The sequence below is a fragment of the Pongo abelii genome, chromosome 4 (assembly GCF_028885655.2).
Source record: "Pongo abelii isolate AG06213 chromosome 4, NHGRI_mPonAbe1-v2.0_pri, whole genome shotgun sequence".
Classification (NCBI taxonomy): Eukaryota; Metazoa; Chordata; class Mammalia; order Primates; family Hominidae; genus Pongo; species Pongo abelii.
The window spans coordinates 119,334,856-119,357,757 of record NC_071989.2 but is presented as its reverse complement, the minus strand read 5'-3'; the positions used below and the strand labels follow the sequence as shown (position 1 = coordinate 119,357,757).

The window sequence follows — 22,902 nt, the reverse complement described above, 5'->3', positions numbered from 1 at the left end:
TCACTGTGTCACAGTTACCATCTGTTTAAATAACCCACATCTCAGAGATTTACACGGCTGCACGTGTCTCAGCAAACCTTTCAGTTTGGAGATCTAGGTCAGCTAGCCTAGATTTTTAACAGAACAGTTGGCTTTCCTATAGAAACAACTGTATTTAGAATTTTGGAGTGCTCATTTTTGTGCCAAGTTCTTTATCATCTGCATATATTTTAATTGTAATAAGGCAGCATGATAGAGAAGCAGCAGCATAGGTATTAAAGATAAGACCTCTGGTAGGTCACTTAAAACCTAATTAATAACTAGGTTATGTAACTGGAAGAGTTACTTTGAGTCCCAAAAAATAATGTAAAAGAATTTGAGCCATTGCATTTTTGTCTGCCTTCTACAGTACAATGTTTGTCCAGTGCCTTCGGAATGTTCTTTATATAAAAATCTGTAATTCGTTAAAGCTGATTTTTATTTTTTTTTTTTTTTCTTTTTTTTTTTTTTTTTGACCTTGAAGTTCTTTTTTTTTTTTTTTTTGTTTGTTTGTTTGTTTGTTTTTTTTTTATTTTATTATTATTATTATTATTATTATTATTATTATACTTTAGGTTTTATGGTACATGTGCGCAATGTGCAGGTAAGTTACATATGTATACATGTGCCATGCTGGTGCGCTGCACCCACCAACTCGTCATCTAGCATTAGGTATATCTCCCAATGCTATCCCTCCCCCCTCCCCCCACCCCACAACAGTCCCCAGAGTGTGATGTTCCCCTTCCTGTGTCCATGTGTTCTCATTGTTCAATTCCCACCTATGAGTGAGAATATGCGGTGTTTGGTTTTTTGTTCTTGCGATAGTTTACTGAGAATGATGATTTCCAATTTCATCCATGTCCCTACAAAGGACGTGAACTCATCATTTTTTATGGCTGCATAGTATTCCATGGTGTATATGTGCCACATTTTCTTAATCCAGTCTATCATTGTTGGACATTTGGGTTGGTTCCAAGTCTTTGCTATTGTGAATAATGCCACAATAAACATACGTGTGCATGTGTCTTTATAGCAGCATGATTTATAGTCCTTTGGGTATATACCCAGTAATGGGATGGCTGGGTCGAATGGAATTTCTAGTTCTAGATCCCTGAGGAATCGCCACACTGACTTCCACAATGGTTGAACTAGTTTACAGTCCCACCAACAGTGTAAAAGTGTTCCTATTTCTCCACATCCTCTCCAGCACCTGTTGTTTCCTGACTTTTTAATGATTGCCATTCTAACTGGTGTGAGATGGTATCTCATTGTGGTTTTGATTTGCATTTCTCTGATGGCCAGTGATGGTGAGCATTTTTTCATGTGTTTTTTGGCTGCATAAATGTCTTCTTTTGAGAAGTGTCTGTTCATGTCCTTCGCCCACTTTTTGATGGGGTTGTTTGTTTTTTTCTTGTAAATTTGTTGGAGTTCATTGTAGATTCTGGATATTAGCCCTTTGTCAGATGAGTAGGTTGCAAAAATTTTCTCCCATTTTGTAGGTTGCCTGTTCACTCTGATAGTAGTTTCTTTTGCTGTGCAGAAGCTCTTGAGTTTAATTAGATCCCATTTGTCAATTTTGGCTTTTGTTGCCATTGCTTTTGGTGTTTTAGACATGAAGTCCTTGCCCATGCCTATGTCCTGAATGGTAATGCCTAGGTTTTCTTCTAGGGTTTTTATGGTTTTAGGTCTAACATTTAAGTCTTTAATCCATCTTGAATTGATTTTTGTATAAGGTGTAAGGAAGGGATCCAGTTTCAGCTTTCTACATATGGCTAGGCAGTTTTCCCAGCACCATTTATTAAATAGGGAATCCTTTCCCCATTTCTTGTTTTTGTCAGGTTTGTCAAAGATCAGATACTTGTAGATATGTGGCATTATTTCTGAGGGCTCTGTTCTGTTCCATTGATCTATATCTCTGTTTTGGTACCAGTACCATGCTGTTTTGGTTACTGTAGCCTTGTAGTATAGTTTGAAGTCAGGTAGTGTGATGCCTCCAGCAACAAGAAGAGCTAACTATCCTAAATATATATGCACCCAATACAGGAGCACCCAGATTCATAAAGCAAGTCCTGAGTGACCTACAAAGAGACTTAGACTCCCACACATTAATAATGGGAGACTTTAACATCCCACTATCAACATTAGACAGATCAACGAGACAGAAAGTCAACAAGGATACCCAGGAATTGAACTCAGCTCTGCACCAAGCAGACCTAATAGACATCTACAGAACTCTCCACCCCAAATCAACAGAATATACATTTTTTTCAGCACCACACCACACCTATTCCAAAATTGACCATATACTTGGAAGTAAAGCTCTCCTCAATAAATGTAAAAGAACAGAAATTGTAACAAACTATCTCTCAGATCACAGTGCAATCAAGCTAGAACTCAGGATTAAGAATCTCACTCAAAACCGCTCAACTACGTGGAAACTGAACAACCTGCTCCTGAACGACTACTGGGTACATAACGAAATGAAGGCAGAAATAAAGATGTTCTTTGAAACCAACGAGAACCAAGACACAACATACCAGAATCTCTGGGATGCATTCAAAGCAGTGTGTAGAGGGAAATTTATAGCACTAAATGCCCACAAGAGAAAGCAGGAAAGATCCAAAATTGACACCCTAACATCACAATTAAAAGAACTAGAAAAGCAAGAGCAAACACATTCAAAAGCTAGCAGAAGGCAAGAAATAACTAAAATCAGAGCAGAACTGAAGGAAATAGAGACACAAAAAACCCTTCAAAAAATAAATGAATCCAGGAGCTGGTTTTTTGAAAGGATCAACAAAATTGATAGACCGCTAGCAAGATTAATAAAGAAAAAAAGAGAGAAGAATCAAATAGATGCAATAAAAAATGATAAAGGGGATATCACCACCGATCCCACAGAAATACAAACTACCATCAGAGAATATTACAAACACCTCTATGCAAATAAACTAGAAAATCTAGAAGAAATGGATAAATTCCTCAACACATACACCCTCCCAAGACTAAACCAGGAAGAAGTTGAATCTCTGAATAGACCAATAACAGGAGCTGAAATTGTGGCAATAATCAATAGCTTACCAACCAAAAAAAGTCCAGGTCCAGATGGATTCACAGCCGAATTCTACCAGAGGTACAAGGAGGAGCTGGTACCATTCCTTCTGAAACTATTCCAATCAATAGAAAAAGAGGGAATCCTCCCTAACTCATTTTATGAGGCCAGCATCATCCTGATACCAAAGCCTGGCAGAGACACAACAAAAAAAGAGAATTTTAGACCAATATCCTTGATGAACATTGATGCAAAAATCCTCAATAAAATACTGGCAAACAGAATCCAGCAGCACATCAAAAAGCTTATCCACCATGATCAAGTGGGCTTCATCCCTGGGATGCAAGGCTGGTTCAATATACGCAAATCAATAAATGTAATCCAGCATATAAACAGAACCAAAGACAAAAACCACATGATTATCTCAATAGATGCAGAAAAGGCCTTTGACAAAATTCAACAACCCTTCATGCTAAAAACTCTCAATAAATTAGGAATTGATGGGACATATCTCAAAATAATAAGAGCTATTTATGACAAACCCACAGCCAATATCATACTGAATGGGCAAAAACTGGAAGCATTCCCTTTGAAAACTGGCACAAGACAGGGATGCCCTCTCTCACCACTTCTATTCAACATAGTGTTGGAAGTTCTGGCCAGGGCAATTAGGCAGGAGAAGGAAATAATGGGTATTCAATTAGGAAAAGAGGAAGTCAAATTGTCCCTGTTTGCAGATGACATGATAGTATATCTAGAAAACCCCATTGTCTCAGCCCAAAATCTCCTTAAGCTGATAAGCAACTTCAGCAAAGTCTCAGGATACAAAATCAATGTGCAAAAATCACAAGCATTCTTATACATCAATAACAGACAAACAGAGAGCCAAATCATGAGTGAACTCCGATTCACAATTGCTTCAAAGAGAATAAAATACCTAGGAATCCAACTTACAAGGGATGTGAAAGACCTCTTCAAGGAGAACTACAAACCACTGCTCAAGGAAATAAAAGAGGATACAAACAAATGGAAGAACATTCCATGCTCATGGGTAGGAAGAATCAATATCATGAAAATGGCCATCCTTCCCAAGGTAATTTACAGATTCAATGCCATCCCCATCAAGCTACCAATGACTTTCTTCACAGAATTGGAAAAAACTACTTTAAAGTTCATATGGAACCAAAAAAGAGCCCGCATCGCCAAGTCAATCCTAAGCCAAAAGAACAAAGCTGAAAGCTGATTTTTAAAAGTAAGATGTTATCACTATGGCCTGACATTTTTCTAATTAGAAGATTCATTTAAAAGCTTGTTCTGTTTCAAAATAATCCCTCTTACTGTGATGCCTGGGGAATATTCTTATTCCATTAGTAAATCACAATCAGATATATAAAAACACATTTTAGAAGATATTCATTTTTTTATGAAAACTGCCTTCCAATGTTTTTACTTACAAACTATAATACACACATGAAATTGACAGGTGTTTCAGACATCTTCTGACCTCAATACTGCTGTGAATACCGGCTGTATAATGCTTCCTTCTTCCAAATGACCATGTCCCTCAATTCACCCAATGAAAGCTCATCAGGAGTGATCCTACCATCCACTAAACTTAGCCATTCCTAAGTTTCAACATTGCAAACAGCATTTGTGGATTGCCTAACTAAGCATCAAACCCAGGGGCAGGCACAAAGGACACAAGGATAAATATTATTCAATTCCTGCGCTCAGAGCACTCAAAAACTATGGGTAAATACACACACACATATACACACCGTGTATATGGGGTGTAGTGCACTGCAAAGTAAAAAGCAATATAATGAGTACCATACTTTTGGCATAAAAAATAAAATGATTCAAAAGTCTTAAAGATAAGCAATAAATTAGCAATAGGAGTTAGGATTTGCTGAATTAACTGTACTTTGACACAAAGTAGAATAACTGTGTTCTATAATCAGTAATTCTATCATATGAAGGGAAAACATCACTCCCTGAGAAAATTTTACTCCCCCCTCCCTCTGGCACATCTGTGCTTGGTTGGTACATCTTTGAGTATGTAGCATCTGGCTTTCTCATACATGGATTTGATGGCTCAGGGCTGGAGCTGATTGACAGAGACAGCTGAGATCTGCAGAAGGGTCCCAGTGTTGCTATGATGACAGAGCTCATCCTTCCAAGTAGCTGAATCAGGGTTTCTCAAATTGAACTACAGTCACAGGGCCGGAAACCCAGGTCCCTTTGAACTTTGGCCTGGCCTCACTCCTTTCCTCCAGTAATATTCATCATTCTATACTGATTTCTCAGGTCAGTGTATACAATAAGTTCAAGCCTACGACCAAATTTGCTACAAATAAAAGAAGTAATGGGTCCAAAATAGACTTATTTTAGTTAATTACACAAGGACACCTCCCTGAGCAGGCCCTGTGTTGCAAAACTCCAAGGGTTGCCACTCATACTAAGGCCGTGCTCCAGGGGGCGCCCTTGAGCCATACACTATCATAGTCTCTAAGGGTTGTCCCAGAGGTTGTATTGCGGTACCCACTGGGTTAGTGTGAACCAATCTTAAGGCATTTTACAATCCTTTCTAGAGCTCTCTAGGGTTAGTTTTCCCATTAAAAGAGATCCGCTATATATTTATATTTTAAAAAGTCTTGTTATCACTGAAACCATCCCTTTTTTCTCCCTCTCTCATTTCTTTGGAAAGGAAAGGATGGAGTGGTTTCTTTGCAGGAGGCAAAAACCCAGTTTAAGATGCCTGGTAAGCCTTGCTTAGAAAATAACAATTATATCAGATTCACTGTAACAGACTCAATTGCTAAATAAAAACTACCACATTTGATTTTGAACTTCTTTATATCAGGGATTTCTTCTCACCTGGTACTTTTGAACTGCACACACTACCTGGTGCATTGCATTTACTCCATAAACGTTTTTATATTTAGCTACAAATTTTAAGTATTAGTTTATTCACATGAACCTAACAGGCTCTTTGTTTATAATATAGTCTTTTATTTCTTCCATTAAGATAAAGGTTTCTATAATTGTGAGTGACCTTTCCCAAATTATTTTGAACTATTTAAGTTGCACTGCAAAAAAAAAAAAAAAAAAAGAAAAGCCTGATTCTCCTAATTTCATAATGACACTGACAATGCAACATTTACAGGGATTTGAGTAAATGTCCATTTCCAACACAAAGGTAGGCACTCCCACGTGTCCAGGGCTATGCAGTGACTCTAACACTACCAAGCATTTCTTCATTGAGCATTGTGCAAAGCACTAGAATTATTCCTGTAGGAGGGCAGCAAAAGGATAACCCTTGCCTTTATGGGCATTATAATCTCAGTTAAGAGAACTAACGCATACAGAGGAATGCCCTAAAAACATTATTACAGCTTCTGAAACATAAAGTAACAGAATAAGTTGATTCTTCAAATTCTACAATGGCATAGTTTTACCAAATATTAACTTTTCTTCTTTCTCCAAGTTACACTGCATCCTGAAATTTTTAAATAATTATTACCCATGCCTGAGAAATGATCAAACATTACTTATGACAGTACTGAATTTAAAAATTTTCCAGGATCATAGTTTTTATATTTATATACCAATTAATCCTTATAACACATTCTAGATTCTCACCATTAAGAAGCAGTTTATAAAATCATTTGGTCCCCTAAACATCAATAAAAGCAGTGATATTATAAAACACATGAAATGGTACATGCAGTCTAGAAGCCACTGAGATACACAAAAAATTGTGTATCATAAACTTAAAGAAAAAAATCATGACTGAGTTTCATGACCAGCCTTTTAAAATTCATAATTTATTTTTTAACATCTAAAAACTATATTGGTTGCAAAGTAACATTGACTATCTCCATCCTTTCAGGGCTGCTGGAATTTATGATCTCCTACCAAAACTGAAGTAACCGTAACTCTTACTATGGGAAACTTTGAAAAAGAGGTAAAAAGGAAAATAGAAATAAAATAGCTTCTAGTCTGTTGAAATTGCAACAAGCAACTGGCCAAATGAAACATTGCTTTTAATCCCAGAAAATCAGTTTCAGGGAGTTTCTGTGATGTATTATGCCTCTAATGCTTTACGACATAATATGTCCACATTCCTCTGTTTAATTCAATGGATATTTTTCAGCCAACTGCTACAAGATCAAGCCAAAGACTTATTCCAGCTCCTACTAGACTCCCGTGTAAGTGGTTGAAAGCCTGTGGCCTCCAAAACCACAGCTGACATCTCAAGGATTCAAATACCTCCAATATTCATGGAGCTTCATGCGTTTTGTCTGTAAAATCTAATTTCTCAAAATTTATCATCCATGTGTTAAAATCTTAATGAAAATTAGGTAAAAGATAACTTTTTCAATAGTACATTTTGGGCTATGTGGACACACCTCCTGAGAAATGGAAATTCAGCCAAGTGGGGAGATTTTCATTTAAAATGTCTAATTTCAGTCTAGCAAGATACTATTTGTGGCAAAGGAACAGCAATTTTAAGATCAAATTGCTTATTGCCTTTGAAGGTTAAAAGGGGCCAAACTTTTGTGATCAAAAAGGATCATAGTAAATGATAACAAAAAGATGGTCAAGATCATATTTTTAAAAATTTTTGGTAAGGATTCTTCAGTCTTAACGTCTCTAATGTTTAAGAATTATTATGATAAATTTTTACTATTTTCTAACTCTTTAAGCAAGAGATGGGATCAAGATGACACAATAGGAATTCATAGAAGCACCCCTATCCCACCCCAAACCCATACAAACGACAGAAACGTGTTTGAAATATAAAGAAATTCACAAAGCTAGTGGAAAACAAGGCATGACCTAAGTGAGCAAGAAAGTATAAAAAAAACTTTTTTAGATTTTGACTTAATATATAAATACATATTTTTGCAGATGGGGTCTTGTTATGTTGCTCAGGCCGAACTTGAACTCCTGGGCTCAAATGATCCTGCTGAACTCAGCCTCCCCAGTAGCTGGGACGACAGATACATGTCACCATGCCCAGCAAAAATTATTTAAATGACAGAATGCCAAAAGGCTAAAAACAATTTTAAATAAAAACGGTGGTGAACAGCCCCAAGATAGCTGCAAGCTTTTGGGGGAGTCGGGTACACTGCCAATTAGAGCAGTAGAGGTGGCCCACAGGCTAAGGGTGGTTGAATACCAGTGTGCTCCAAAAAAGAGGAGAAAAGAGAGTTTAAAAGAAAAACAGAGAGACCTAGAGGATCGGTATAAATCTTTAAACGCTTATGTAATAATAGTAGTTCACAAAACAGAGAATAGATACAGCAGACTGGAGGAAATGCTTCAGTAAATTATAACTGAACATTTCTCAAACCTAAATAAAAGCATTAGCCCTCACAATCAAAGGAATGAGGGATTTTAGAGGAAAATAAGCAGACACAGATCAGTTAATATTAGAATTAAACTGAATTGTCAATAATATTTGATACAAGAAGATGGTGGGACTATATATTTAAGGTCATGAAATATACCACTTTGAACTTAAAATTCTCTTTTCTTTTTTTAAAATTGATATATCAGAGTTGTACATATTTTGGGGGTATATGTGACTTTTTTTATACATGTATATAATGTGTAATGATGAAGTCAGGGTAATTGGGATATCTATCACCTCAAACATTAATATTTTATGTGTTGGAAAAAATAGTTCTTCTCTTCTAGTTATTTTGAAATATGCAATAAACTATTAACTATAATTTCCCTACTGCACTATCGAATATTAAAACTTTTTCCTTCTATCTAACCATATTTTTGTACCCATTAACCAACTTCTTTTCATCCTCCAAAACCGAAAATGCTTTACTTCCAAGCTATAATTCATATTTTAAAAGCAAAATAAAGACATTTTCAAGTATGTGGGATTCTAAGTCTGTTACAATCAGACACTATCTGAAAGAATCACTACAGGAGGTATTAAAGTATAATAAAAAATGAATACAAGAGGAAGACTAAGCAAAAATGTAATGGTGAGCAAAGAAACAGTAAGATGGATGATAAAGTACAAATAAGTATGCATTGTAATTTTTTAAATTCCAGTAACAATTTAGAATTTAAATCACAGGTGCTATCAATAGGAGACGTGTCAAAAAAAAAAAAAGAAGAAAAATTTAAAGTGTTCTAAGATTCTGGTCTTGTTCTTGGGAGAATATAACTCATAGGTTGCTGAGAATACAAAGTGAGAAACATTCTTGACTCAATAAATGGAAGCTGCAAGAACTGCACAGCATAGTGACCACAGTTAATAGTAATGTATTGTATATTTCAAAATTGCTAAGAAGGTAGATTTTAAATGTTCTCACAAGAAAGAACTGATAAGTATGTGAAGTGATGGATATGTTAGTCTGATTTAATCATTCTACAATGTATACATGTATCATAACATTACATTGTGCCTCACAAATATATACAATTATTATTTGTCAAATAAAAATAAAATAACATTAAGAAAAAAATCAAGAGCAACCATCATATTTCCTGGGGAAAATTAGTTAGATATAACAATATACTGCACTTTTTCATTACATAGGCTTATAATTTTTTTTTAAAAAAAGAGTGGTATAACACTTAAAAGGAAATGGACACATTTTAAGGAAGAAACTGATAGTTGCCTACTCAATAGTACTTTCTCCTTTTTCTTTTACAACAAACTTCAGATTTTCCCACAGACTCACATTAAAAAAGTTATTTCACATGTAATGTTGGCAAGGATGTAAGGAAACGCGTACTCCCCTATTGAAGGGTATAAACTGGTATAACCTCTTTGAAGGCTATTTTTTTCTGTCCAATTAAAATTTTAAATGTGCATACACATTGATCCAACAATTTTTCTTATCCAAATCCACCCTGGAGATATATATATATGCATGTAGACATATAAGAAGATGTTCACTGTGGCATTGTCATAGTGTAACTTGGAAACAAATGTCCATCAGAAAGAAAATTGTTTAACAAACTAAAGTTTCATACTCGTCACTTATTCACAAATATTTACTGAACACCAATTATGTGCCATTCACTGTTCTAAGGCCTTGGGGATGTATTAGCGAACAAATTCCGAAAATAAACCTTTCATTCTAGGGGAGGAAGACAGATAATGAAGAAATAAATCTATTACATGTCAGGTAGTGATAAATATAAAGAAAAATAAAACAAGTTAAGGGGAAACAGAGAGAGGGAGACTGAATGGAAGGATATAGGAGTTGGAGAGGAACATCAAGGAACTTCTGATGAGGCTGTATTTGAGTAGAGACTTGAATAAAGTAAGGAAATAAGGCAAGAAAATATTGAGGACTGGAGCTTCTCAGTCAAGGAGACACGTGGGTCTGTGTTCCACGTGTTCCAGAAACATCAAGACACAGCCAGTGTGAGCAGAAAGGACTGGGCAAGGAGGAGGACGCAATGAGAGATGAGGTGGCCGTACTCCATAGATGCCATCAAGCAAGAATTTGGGATTTTATTCTAAGTCTACTGGGTAACATATAGCTATTAAAATTAATAATATAAGTATATATGCCCCGGTATAAAGAGCCTGCAGGACACACAGACTAACAAATTTGCAGAACAATACATACCTGTTAACACCTTTTATATAAGGCACACACACAAGACAAAGATAAAATGTTCTATGTGTATACATATATATGTATGTGTGTGTATGTATATGTAAGTGTGTGTGTGTGTGTGTGTGTGTGTGTGTATATATATATATAAAAATGCATTTTTTAAAGCTGAAGGATAACATTTCAAAGAGGAAACACTAGTTTCTCTGGAAAAAACCCTGGGACAGAGAAAAGCGGTCAAGAGGAATTTTGGTAAATCTATACACTTTTAAATGTCTTTATTATGAGAATGAATACATGTATTATTAAATTAAAAATGAGACTAAAAAATAAAGATCATCTTTAACCATCCAGGAAACTTTTGTATACCTAAAAGACTGGGTATTGTTACTATACTCTCTTCCAGATGAACACTTTGGAATCTTACAATCTGCATATAAATTGTTCATGAGTATAATTACCCAAAAAGATTGCCTTTTTCTAGACAACTGTATCTGCCTCTGTGAATGTGTGTATGTGCTTATATATATTTATGCATTTATATAATAATACATAGCAAATTTATGCATTTAGATCTAAACATACATAACTACTGTATCATAAATGTTTGTGGCTGGGCCATTAGCATGAGATGGTAACAAATATAGAAAGTAATTAATGAGAAATCATAACTAAAATCATCAGTGACTATTGGTGCAGAGATAACAGTTGTATAATTTTTGATACAATAATGTGTCTAACATGACAACAGTTTCCAGACTTATAGAAAAGTGAATCAGTGAGGCATCCCTTTCCAACAACTCCTGACTCAGGGAAGCACAGAAATAGATATGGCACTTGTGTACCTTCCTGGAAATGCAATCTTTTAGCAGGATACTGATAATTAAGTTGAAGGCATAGTCCCCTAAATTATATCTGAGTGTATCAGAGTGGAAAGTAATGTAAATAATCTGACGACTGGGTATCGATAGTCCTAGCAAATTAATTTTCTTATTGCTAAGTAGTTCATAAACACTCTGTATAGAGATAAGGATTATACAGAGAAGTGATATACAAGATTCTGCAGAAATATTGGTGCTCCCTCCTTTCTATCAAAGCGTCTATTCTCAGAGGAATTTTTTAGTTCCTCTAAAATGGCATTCAGACATTTTGCAACTTTGCTGAAATACTTGAATAATTTTATTTACAATGCTTCCAAGTAATTATCTTAATTACAAAAAGTCAAATATGTAACATTACCTAATTTCTAATTCACAGACACTGCCATAGTACATGATATGAATATGTTAAATCCCGTTTAAGTTTTATGTGGATGTATGTAAGCTGTAGTTTCTCAAGATTATAGCTCCAAAATACATTGCTCAGCTCTAGGCTCAAATCTAGGTTCCTGCCACTTAAGAGTATAATGTCCTTGGGAAATCTGCATTTAATATATATATTAAAATGCTTAACACCATTATTGGCATGTATATGGTGGTTCTCCTTTCTGTAGCACAACACAGATGGTAAAGAGAGACAATGGAAAAAAGAAAGCAACACTCATCCATAAAATACTTGTAAAAGACACAAAGAAAGATTTGGTTAGTGAACTCTTTGGCAGAATTAAACCCGAGAAATCATAAGTTGGAATGAAAATTTCCATAACACCTCTCTGACCTTCATGGCAAATTACTCATCTTTTAATTTTATTCAATAACCACACACACACACACACACAGACACACACACACACAGACGGCTGTCTGTGGGCCAGACACCATGATTCATACCAGTAACAAAGGGAAAAAAGATATATTCCATGCTCTCTAAGGGTTGGTGGGTTGGGAGATACTCAGATAATACTTCTCAGAATATTTAAAAAGACTATTCAAGAATCGGGGGAGGGAAAAGAGTTGGAGGGTGACACCAATGACATCTGGATAATAGTGTCCATTTTGTTCTCTACCTTTGCTGAAGCTTTGAATACACGGCATATATGAACTTTTATGGCACACTCAGAGGACCAGTGTCCTGGAAAGAAAACTTAGGAACTAAACAAGAGCAGGAAGAATGGTGATTAAGAGAAGGTAAAAAAACAAGCAAAGATGAAGTACAAGCCTATGAAAAATCTACGATGTGGTCTTGCCAAATATTTGGTAATCCTATACTTTTCTATGAATTTACTTGCATAGTAATAATACTATGATCATTTTATTAACTTCTAAGAGATGCTCCCACCTACTGCTTGTTGCAGTCTCACATCCATCTGACTTCCAGCTCCTTGCGCCCATCTCCTCCCACTAGCCAATCCAATTGCAGCAATTTTTTTTGAGTAGTGACACAATATAGTAGAAGAATCATGGTGAAAATGTAGGTGTGCATTCAATTTTTCTTCAGCAACTACACATTAGCTAACATGCCTTGAAGCGCACCATGTTCCAGCCCTCCATCAAGTGATTTACTCTCACACGCCCTTGAAAACTTACATAAGGTAGAGACTATTGTTATCCTTTATCTTAATGTTGAAGAAACCAGAACCCAGAGAGAGTTCATTAGCATGCCCAAGGTCTCACAGTTTAAAATGTCATAAATGGCTTATCCAAATTCTATGATCTTAAATATTACCAAATACGTGTTCCGCTGACATACTCATTGATATGGTTTGGCTCTGTGTCCCCACCCAAATCTCATCTCGAATTGTAATCCCCATTATCCCCAAGTGTCAAGGTAGGGACCTGGTAGGAGGTGATTGGATCATGGGGGTGGTTTCCCCCATGCTGTTCTTGTGATCGTGAGTGAGTTCTCATGTGATCTGATGGTTTTATGAGTGTTTGACAGTTCCTCCTTCACACTCTCCCTTCCTGATGCCTTGTGAAGAAGGTGCCTGTTTCCCCTTCTGCCATGATTTTAAGTTTCCTGAGGCTTCCCCAGCCATGTGAAACTGAGTCAATTAAACCTCCTTCCTTTATAAATTACTCCATCTTGGATATAAATTTACAGCAGTGTGAGAATGGACTAATACACTCATTCAGCAAATATTAGATAATTACTACATGCTAGGTTCTAGTGCCTGGCACTCAAAAATACATGGTAAAGATATTGAACTAGACTGATCCAAATTGAAGTTTTGTCAGGCTGGTGACATGAAGAATAGAACTGGGGAATACTTTCAATAGAGTATGGAAGGTGTGGTTCCTGGAATTTAAGAGGAGTGAGAAAGGAAGGGGACAGGGGTAAGCTGATAGGTAAGAAAAAAATTGAGGAGCCAAAGGCTGAAGAAGAAAGGTTATTTTGACAGTAATCATCTCAGAAAGCTGAAAGGAGAGGTTGTGATCCAAGGTTGGGATGTCAGTGTTAATAGTATCAGGTGTGCAGCTATTGTGTAATTAGGTGAAAGTCATCAGGGACAAGGGAGTTGAAGCTTCCAGAGGCCAGGGGCATGGCAGCAACTAGAGGGAGAAAGAAAATGTGACCTAGGTGCTTAGTTGTTCAGTGTGTGAGAGGGAGTGATGATGAATTAAGAAATGGACAGGAAAAGGAAGAGTAGCAGATGGGATGGTGAAAGCCTTAACGAGGAGGGGTTTTACGTAACCTTTTAGAACAGAACTTGTATCGACTAATTTTTATTTTTGTAACAGAGTTAACATTTTTTAAATATTGCCTAGATGTGTTTTCACTTCTCCTCAGAAAATCATGATTTCCAGCAGATATTCTGACAGTATAACACCATGGAAGCGGAGAGAGAAAGCTCTCTGGGATGAAGAAGGACATGACACAGGAAGCCCTGTAGAATTGGAGGAGGAAATGAAACGCTGCCATATCTGGTCCTGGCGATTGCAGGACTAGAGGAGAGACACAGGCAAGATCAAAAGGTCAGATGCATAGATCCCTTACTTTCCCATTGTTGGGAGGAGCATGACATTATGAAAACATCCAATTGGATGTGGGGAGCTCTAAAAAACACGGGACAGACTGGTTAGTGGCATGCTTCCCTGTGTGCTGGCTGAGGAAGTGCTTTACATGCCCATGGACAGCTTTGTAGGCCAAACAGCAGACCTCACAAGTACAAGAAGGTGGCTGAATGGGTGAGCTGAGTTAGACCTTCTGGCTCCCTATGCTCTCTTTAGGGACTGCCGGGAGTCCACAGGTTTCTAATTGTCCCAGGGAGGAGAGAAGGTGCTAACAGTGCTGGATGTGAGATAAAATAAGCCGAGTGTGCAGGCAAACTGCTGGGACCAGGGATGTCAGCCATAAGTGCTTGCATGGTACCCAAACTGCAGGTCATGGCCTGCAGTTTAAAATCTATTTCAGCAGCCACTATTTCCAAAAACAGACCCGCCACTGCACAGCAAGGACCCAGAAAGGTCCAGATGATGTGGACTGGTTATGTGGCCACTATTTCTCCTGCTAAGAGTTCCTGGAGGAAGGCCCTTTCCCCCACACAACCAGATGTCACTTGAAGAGGAACGGGAAAGGGAGACATATAAAAGACTGAATATTCATTTGGAAAAGACCAAGGTATCCAAAACAGGTTACTGAAGTTAGAAGATAATGTGATACCATAAATTGTCAAGTCAAAAAGGTTTGCTTTCTCAATTCTCTCCAATCAGACCCTTCATAAACCCCCACTACTCATTGCAGAAGATCAGCTCACATACAGAACAGTAGGTACCTCCATTTTCTTGGCAAATATGCACACGATGGGCAAGTTTAGTTTCCATGCACACAACTATAAAAGCATTTCTTCCAAGTTATCATTATTGGTATTAAAATACTTTTAAACCAAATTTTCTATGCCTTGATTTCTTTTTATTCCTTCTAGTCATATATCCCTACATCATCAAAAAGTCTTCCCTGCTTTCATATTTATTTTTTGCTGCTTTTCATTATTTGTAGGTCACATCCTTTCTTAAATTGATGTAATCCAAGTTGTACATATTTAGCTTCCATAATCTTTCCTTTTCAATAGATCTTTATGTTCCCTTAATCCTATTTTTCCTACAATACATATCATTTTTTAATATTTAATCCTTACCAGGTATAGAAGGAGATACAAAGGAATACTGAGTTAGATGTCTCTTTAAAATAGAGTGGAAACAAATTATCTTTGACATGTCACACACCACACATCAGCCTTCTCAGCTATTATATTACATCATAAATATTTGTAATATGATCCCCACTATCATTTTTCTCTCCATCTACTTAATGTTTCCAGAGTTAGACTTGAGTTTAGCTTCCTCAAAACTTGCTGCACAAAAGTTCAAAAGACTTTCTATTTACTTTTTCCCATTAACTCCCTGCAAATGTTTAGATTTCGTTGTACAAAGTAGCAGTTTACACATATAACTAAGTGGGGATCATTCCTTGGCTGGAAATTCAAGGGGCTTGCCAAAATAAAAGCTCCAGTGTTTCCATTATTCCCATGAAAATCTGTTTCAGCTTCACTTTTCCTCCAAAGAGATGAACACTTACATGTGCTATTCCAAAATGAATGCATTAACCCCCATTTCTATTCCAATTCTCTCACAAACACACCTCTATTCTTATTTGAATAAGAATTATGATCATCTCAAAGTGGCTTTCAAGGGATTCACCATTAACATATATTTTAGCAGGAAACAGAAAATCAGTACCATATTCACTGGAAGTAAATATATAAAAGGAGAATCGCTCATCCCCAATGGATCTAATGTGTCCATGGATCTACAGTAGTAAAAATAATAAGTAGTAGAGGGCCTACCTCAAGCTTCCACCAGGCAGCTCTTCACAGTGAATTACACTGGGCCTAATGATGCCAATCTGCCTGTTGAGTGGAACTCCCAACAGGGTTCTCATGGAAAACACTGACAGCCTCAAGTATAGAGAAGGGCATAGTGAGAAAAAAATCACTTCAACTAATCAGTACCGTTTGCTACCCAGACAAATAAATAATACAGAGTTCTGTAACTTTTCAAGTCAATTACACTATGCATACTATATGTTCATCAGCATTCTCACTAATATTTACTGAATCAAAAGCCGTGGTGATCATATTAGTGTTATTAATCTGAGCTATTGTGTTTGTAACGTGGGATGTTCTAATTCTATCATCCCGTGTCCTTCAGAATGAAGATTCTTAATGTAGAAGGAAAACACAGATGTAACACACAAAAGATGAAACAAAAACACATAGTTCTGAATTTAAATTACAGGTATTATTGTTAATATATATATACATAATAGGAAAGTCTGGAAACAATGACAAATCCTGTCACAATAAGCACCTCTAGGGCCCAAATTACAATCTTGAAATACCATTTCCAACTAAAAGAAATGAAGACTTTTTGGAGAAATGGCTTATTCCCTATTTAGGGCAGAAAATGTACAGACAACCTCAGAGTATCTTAAACTAGACAACAAGGAAGCTCTCAGAGACTACTAGAGTCATATTAATAGGATTCAGGGACCAACCTGAAGAGGCTCCTACTGACCAAAGATGTGGAATGAAGGCAACAGCTGGAAAGTATGCAGAATTAGAAGAGAAGAGGACCTAGACTCTGGAAAATGTCGATATTTACTGGCCAAGTAGAGACTATACCAGTAGAGAAGAAATAGACTGAGAAGCAAGGGAAAAGAAAACAGAGAGGCTGTTATAGCATAGAAACCAATGGAGAACAGTATATCAACGAGGGTGTGGTCATTGACATCAAATATTACTAAGAATTCAAATAAGGTAAGGACTTAAACATAACCAATAGATTTAGCACTTTGGCACCCCTAGCTAGAGCTATGGCATAGGGCCAACCAAAATATTTGAATGAGATCTATAAACCATATGCCACAGGGCTTAGACATTTTATTTGTAAGGCAAAACATCTCCAAAATGAGTATGAGTCAATCTGGGGTATGCATGTCTATACATGTGTTGGTGGGAACAGGTAGGAGTGAAAGAGTTTACAGAGAAAATTGGCCAACTATGTCAATCTATTGAGAAAGACTAATAAATAGCAGGACAGTAATTCATAAGAATAAGGAGACCATTGGTGTCTAAACTCAAGTCTCGCTATTTCAACTGTGCCAGAAATGTGGGCATTTTGAGAATTCATAGATATCTTAAAAATGCTTTCAAATACCTGAGAATAGTAAAATACACCAAAAAGCAAAAAATCTATTCCCCAAAATGTAGCTTATATAAAGAAAGAATTCATGAATGTGAAAGTGAAAAGGCCTGGGTGGAAGAATGAAGCAACTGCAGTTCAGAATAAATATAATAAGGGAAATGTTCTTATGGGCAAACATCTCTCTCTTTCTGTGTGTGTGTGTGTGTGTGTGTGTGTGTGTGTGTGTGTGTGTGTGTGTGTGTGTGTGAATATATTTATTTAGGAAACCTTCTATTCTATTTTTCAAACCCTTATTCTGTCCTATCTAGGCTGTCATTTCAGAAAAGACTGCTAATTGATTGATCTCCCTGTCTCCAGTTTGCCCTTACTCCAATTCATCTACCAAAAGATGTCTAAATTTCTCTCTCTGAAGAAATGCTGTGCTAATGTTGGTCCCAGTAAAACTCCAATGGCTCCCACCACCTACCAAGGAAATTTCAAAGGCCTCCATGACATAGATCCTTTCCAAAACTTTATGCTGATGCTGCAGCTCAACTGGAAAACTCATTTCCTTCCCTTTCCCTTTCTTCTATATCTCCACATGTCAAGGTCTTGGTGATTATTAAAGCCCAAGAAAAAGTAAATCTTTTAATGAAGCATCTCCTATTCATCTCACTTCTGTGTGATAGCTTCCTTCTCTGGATCCCTCTATTACTCATTCTGCCTCTTCTATAGAATTTTCAAAATACAGCCTTATTTCATGTTTACCAGAATAGGGTTTATCTCATCTACTAAATTTTGCATTCCTTGAAGATTGGGTAAATATCTTACTCTCATACGTATACCTTATAATGAGCTATAAAAAGTCTTGAATCTGGTACCTGCTGGATAAAGCCTTAATAAAGTGAAAAATAATATATGTAAAACGGGAGAAGCTAAATTTTAGAGGTTCTTAGGGAGTATATATAGAGTACAGTTAGAGAACCAAAGAAACTGACTGCCCATGAATATGCTAAAATATCAACTTATCTTGATACCTCAGACAAAAGTTAAATTTAAATCCTAAAAGATGGTTTGGTAGCCAGATGACCAGACAAAGAAAATGGCCAGCCAGTAAGCTACATGAAGTATAAAACCACACCACATTCACGTTTGGTTCCCAAGACAATGTTGCATTTCACCTGGCAGATAGTAGGACATCAATAAATAATATTATTTAGTAAATTCATTAATTACTTCACTGAAATACTTATGAAGCATATCAGTGTTTCAGGGGGTGTTTTTGGTGCTTGGGTTATAGCAGAGTATATAATAGGCAAGATCCTTGCCTTCCTGGGGCTTACATTCTCATGACAATGGGCAAGCAAAACAAATGAACAAGACACCTGTAGTCATAATTACCTGAAGTCATCAAAAAAACAAAACTGGAAGATGCTGATAGACGGTGTCTCGGAGGAAGGGGACTAACGTATATTGGATAGTGTGGGGGCCCTCATGGATGAGGGGACATTTGTACTGAAAGGTCAACGGCAAGAAAGCCAGTCGTGGAAACTTACAGAGGGATCTGACACCATGTCAATCAGCAGATTGCTAATATCAGCATCAAGCAAACAACATCAGACCTCAGGGAAACAGGGGAATTGCCATGTCCAAAGGTCCAAGACTGCAAAACACCACCTATGTTGCTTGAGGACCTGCCAAAAGAGATCCTGGTTCCATCCTTGGAACCTTGCCATGAAAGAAGAGAGCTCGATCTCTGCAGCCATTTCAATAGAGAAAATGACTCTTAAAGTATCACCAGTGAAAAGAAAGAGAGGAGAGCAAGCTGAAACGGATATCGGCAGTGAATTTTCCTAAATACTGAATCACATCAAAGACTTCAAACACCACATGGACAATAGATTTAGTGCAGTGAATAAGACTCTCGAAGCACTGACAAACGACACTGAATAAAGGCTTAGGGTATCTGATAGGAAACTGGAGAAACTTCAAACCAACATACCCTTCATGCATTCAAGAACCATGCAAGGAGTTCTTTACCTGCTGGGAAGTTTTATGCATGTATGCATCGTTGGGAAACTACTAGGTCCTCCACCAGTTGTTTATACATCAACCACCCAGGCAGCTGACATCACCCTTGGCACACCAAACCCCTGGAGCGACTGGTGACCACTGCACATGGAACAGAGCCACTGCTGCACCAAGATAACTGCAAATCACACCAACAAAGCTGACAATCCCCAAGGCACCTGTGCAACACCTGCCACTATCTTGCAGCAGGACCACAGACAACAACACAACTCCACCCACAACTCCCACCAAACCAAGTCAACATCACACCAAACTACATTTAAAAAAGAGAGCCAGTCATGCAACAATTGGGTAGCAAAACTGTCCACGGAGAGAGAACAATAAGGGCAAATGCCCTAGGAAAGTAGTAAGCTTGGCAGTTTCAAAAGACAGAAAGGACAATGTTCCTGGGAACTCATAAACCAGGGGAAGAATGGTAAGAGGTGAGGTGGCTTTTTTTTTCTATGAGAATGCTTTATTAGGCAAAACCACATACTATGAAAGTGCTTTAAAATGCAATAGGAGGAGATGTGAAGACACAAAGAACAAGTACATAGTGACACATGGCTATCAGAATATACTAAGTAAAGAATCCACACAGCTTCCGCCCTTTACTGAGTCTAAAGCCTATTCTGGGGGTTTTGAGAGCCACAGATAGGAGTCTGGAATTTATTCTGAGCACACTGGAAAGCTACAGGAGGGTTATACAGCTATCAATCAGAACAATTTGGACTGCTTTACATTTTTTAAAGTTTATATTAAAAATGGATTATAGGAGGATGTCCAATAAAGAGATTATTTCAATAGGCCATTTGAGATGTAGGGTGTTGAACTGGATTAGGGTAGAGATGAAATGGACATGGCAATGATGATAGGGTTTGGAAGAAGTAGACTGCTGTGGGAGTAATAACAGAAAAGAAATGGAGTTGTGAAGAAATATGGAAATAAAAGTGAAAATAAAAGTAGAGAAGTAAATAACAGTATTTCCCAAAGAACTCAAATTATTTATTGTCCCTTAACAGCCTTCACTGGCCACTCAGTCAGAGCCCTGACCCAATTCCTATCTTTCCTTCATTTTCCTCATTCCATACAACTTTACCATTCACAATAATTATGATGTATATAACATAAAAGTTCCAGTACTGCCTGAAGATCACCGGCTGTATTTATGAAATATATTTCACACAATAGGTATGGAAAACTGATGAAACACCTTTCCACAGAGTGAAAAAAGGAAAATCACCTGACATAGTCAAGATTTATCATTGAAAGTGTTTCCTTTAGAAAAATGGGGACATGAACTATGATCTCTTTTCGCTGTCTTACTACTTCCTTTCTCTTCAGCTATCTGCCCTCTGGCTTAGTATGATTCACTTATATTAGAAACAACTCAGCCAGGGGGTTAAATTATCACTTTCTGTGTTGCCAAAAGACTCACTCTAAGGGATACTTCTATGACAAAGAGAAAGCAATGATACAAACCAATCAAACCAAAGTATCTGTCTGTGTGATAAATACATTCACCTTTAATAAATAGTAAGTCAGAAGAAAGAAAAGTAGTAATTGCAAAGCATTTATTTTGAAGTGTGTCTCCGTTTTTTTTCAAAAGGACAGAACCTGGGAGACAAATTGTTCACAATTGTAGCATATTATTACAATCTATGTATCAATTTCCTTAATAATAGTAACTGCCCTATTGCATAACCGATTTCATTGTTATTGATGGAATATAAAAAGCCACATGAAAGCAAGTAAAGTAGGTCATTATTTACTTTTTAGTTTATACTTCCGCATCTGGAAAAGATGGCCATGAAATCTCCCTCAGATTGATTCAACTTTAGACAGGCTTCTTCCTAAGGCCTCTTGACCTCCTTTTTAAAATGTGTTTCCTTTAGAAAACTTGCCATTATAAATTCTTGCTCTGCTACTTTAAGACATAAATATTCTACAACCCAGGAATGTCTTTCTCAAGAACCTGGGAGCCATCCCTTTTGACATGTAATCAAGAAAGATAGTGCCCTCTCAGCCTCTGTAGGACAGTGGGAGCCTAACTTCAATAAGCACCAATGGCCCAATCACGTTGATCAGCCCTCCACTAACATCCTCCCGTACTTTTCCATCAGCTCACCCCAGTGCTTAGAAACTCCTCCCCCTTTGGTTTAGTAGAGTTGAGTTCAATCCTTCTCCTCTATTGCAATTTTCTTGAATTTTTTTTTTTTTTTTTTTTTTTTTTTGCTCGTTTAGCTAGTCTAGTGCAATTTTTCTTTTACACATCAAGTGCCAGAATGAGGACCTTAAACTGTGTCTCTACTGCCTGTGAAGGTATGTCAGCAGAGTGAGGGGCTAAGAAACCCATGTAAGGTGGTGGTGAATGAACACAAGGATGACTCTGCAGACCTAAGACCTCAAAAGTATTAAACTCTCAAAGATAAGGACTTCTCCTTAATATCCCAGGCTGTGTACCCCAAAGAAAAGAGAAGGCTTGCTGCACAAGTTTTGCCTCTGGACAATGGCTAAGCATGTAAAGAGGAAAAAAAATACTTTTAAGAAGATCATAGTCCCCAGATTGGCACATATCCCAGCCCCAGAGAGCCTAAACTGGTTCACAAGGGGAGAGGAGCAGTAAGGAACAGTGAGTCATAGGCAGGGCCGCATTCCTCAAGGGGTAAGAGGCAAATTCTGCTTGTAATCAATGCATAAGTCGTTAAGAGAATACAACAGAAGTAGGGATGGAGGGCATTCTCTCCTTTTACATGATAAACGTGATATTAAAATTTTAAAAAAGATGGCTCTTTTCCAACTTTGGAAGCAGAAAAAGTCATTGTGGTGACCTGGAAAAAAATAAAAACTATTAGGGTCAGAGAAGGAAACTATAAGGATATTGAGGTGAGGAAAATGAAGATAATTATTGCTATGGTTGTTTGCGATTACACAAGGCTATCCTCGAAACCTCAAAGATCCGGAAGGGAAATACCTAGAGGAAGGAGAAGAGCCCAGCTGCTATAGGGTGACAGCTACATTCCCAGACTGGTGCAGCTGGGTAATGTGTGCTACGCTTAGCAAACAATAACTAGTGCATATTATGCACCAGACATTG

General features: G+C 37.2%; 1 protein-coding gene across 2 annotated transcripts in view; it reads right to left on the bottom strand.

Moving 5' to 3' along the window:
- Positions 1 to 22,902, bottom strand: part of CAMK4 (calcium/calmodulin dependent protein kinase IV) — a 256,607-nt gene that overhangs the window by 196,235 nt on the left and 37,470 nt on the right. The window lies entirely within an intron of this gene.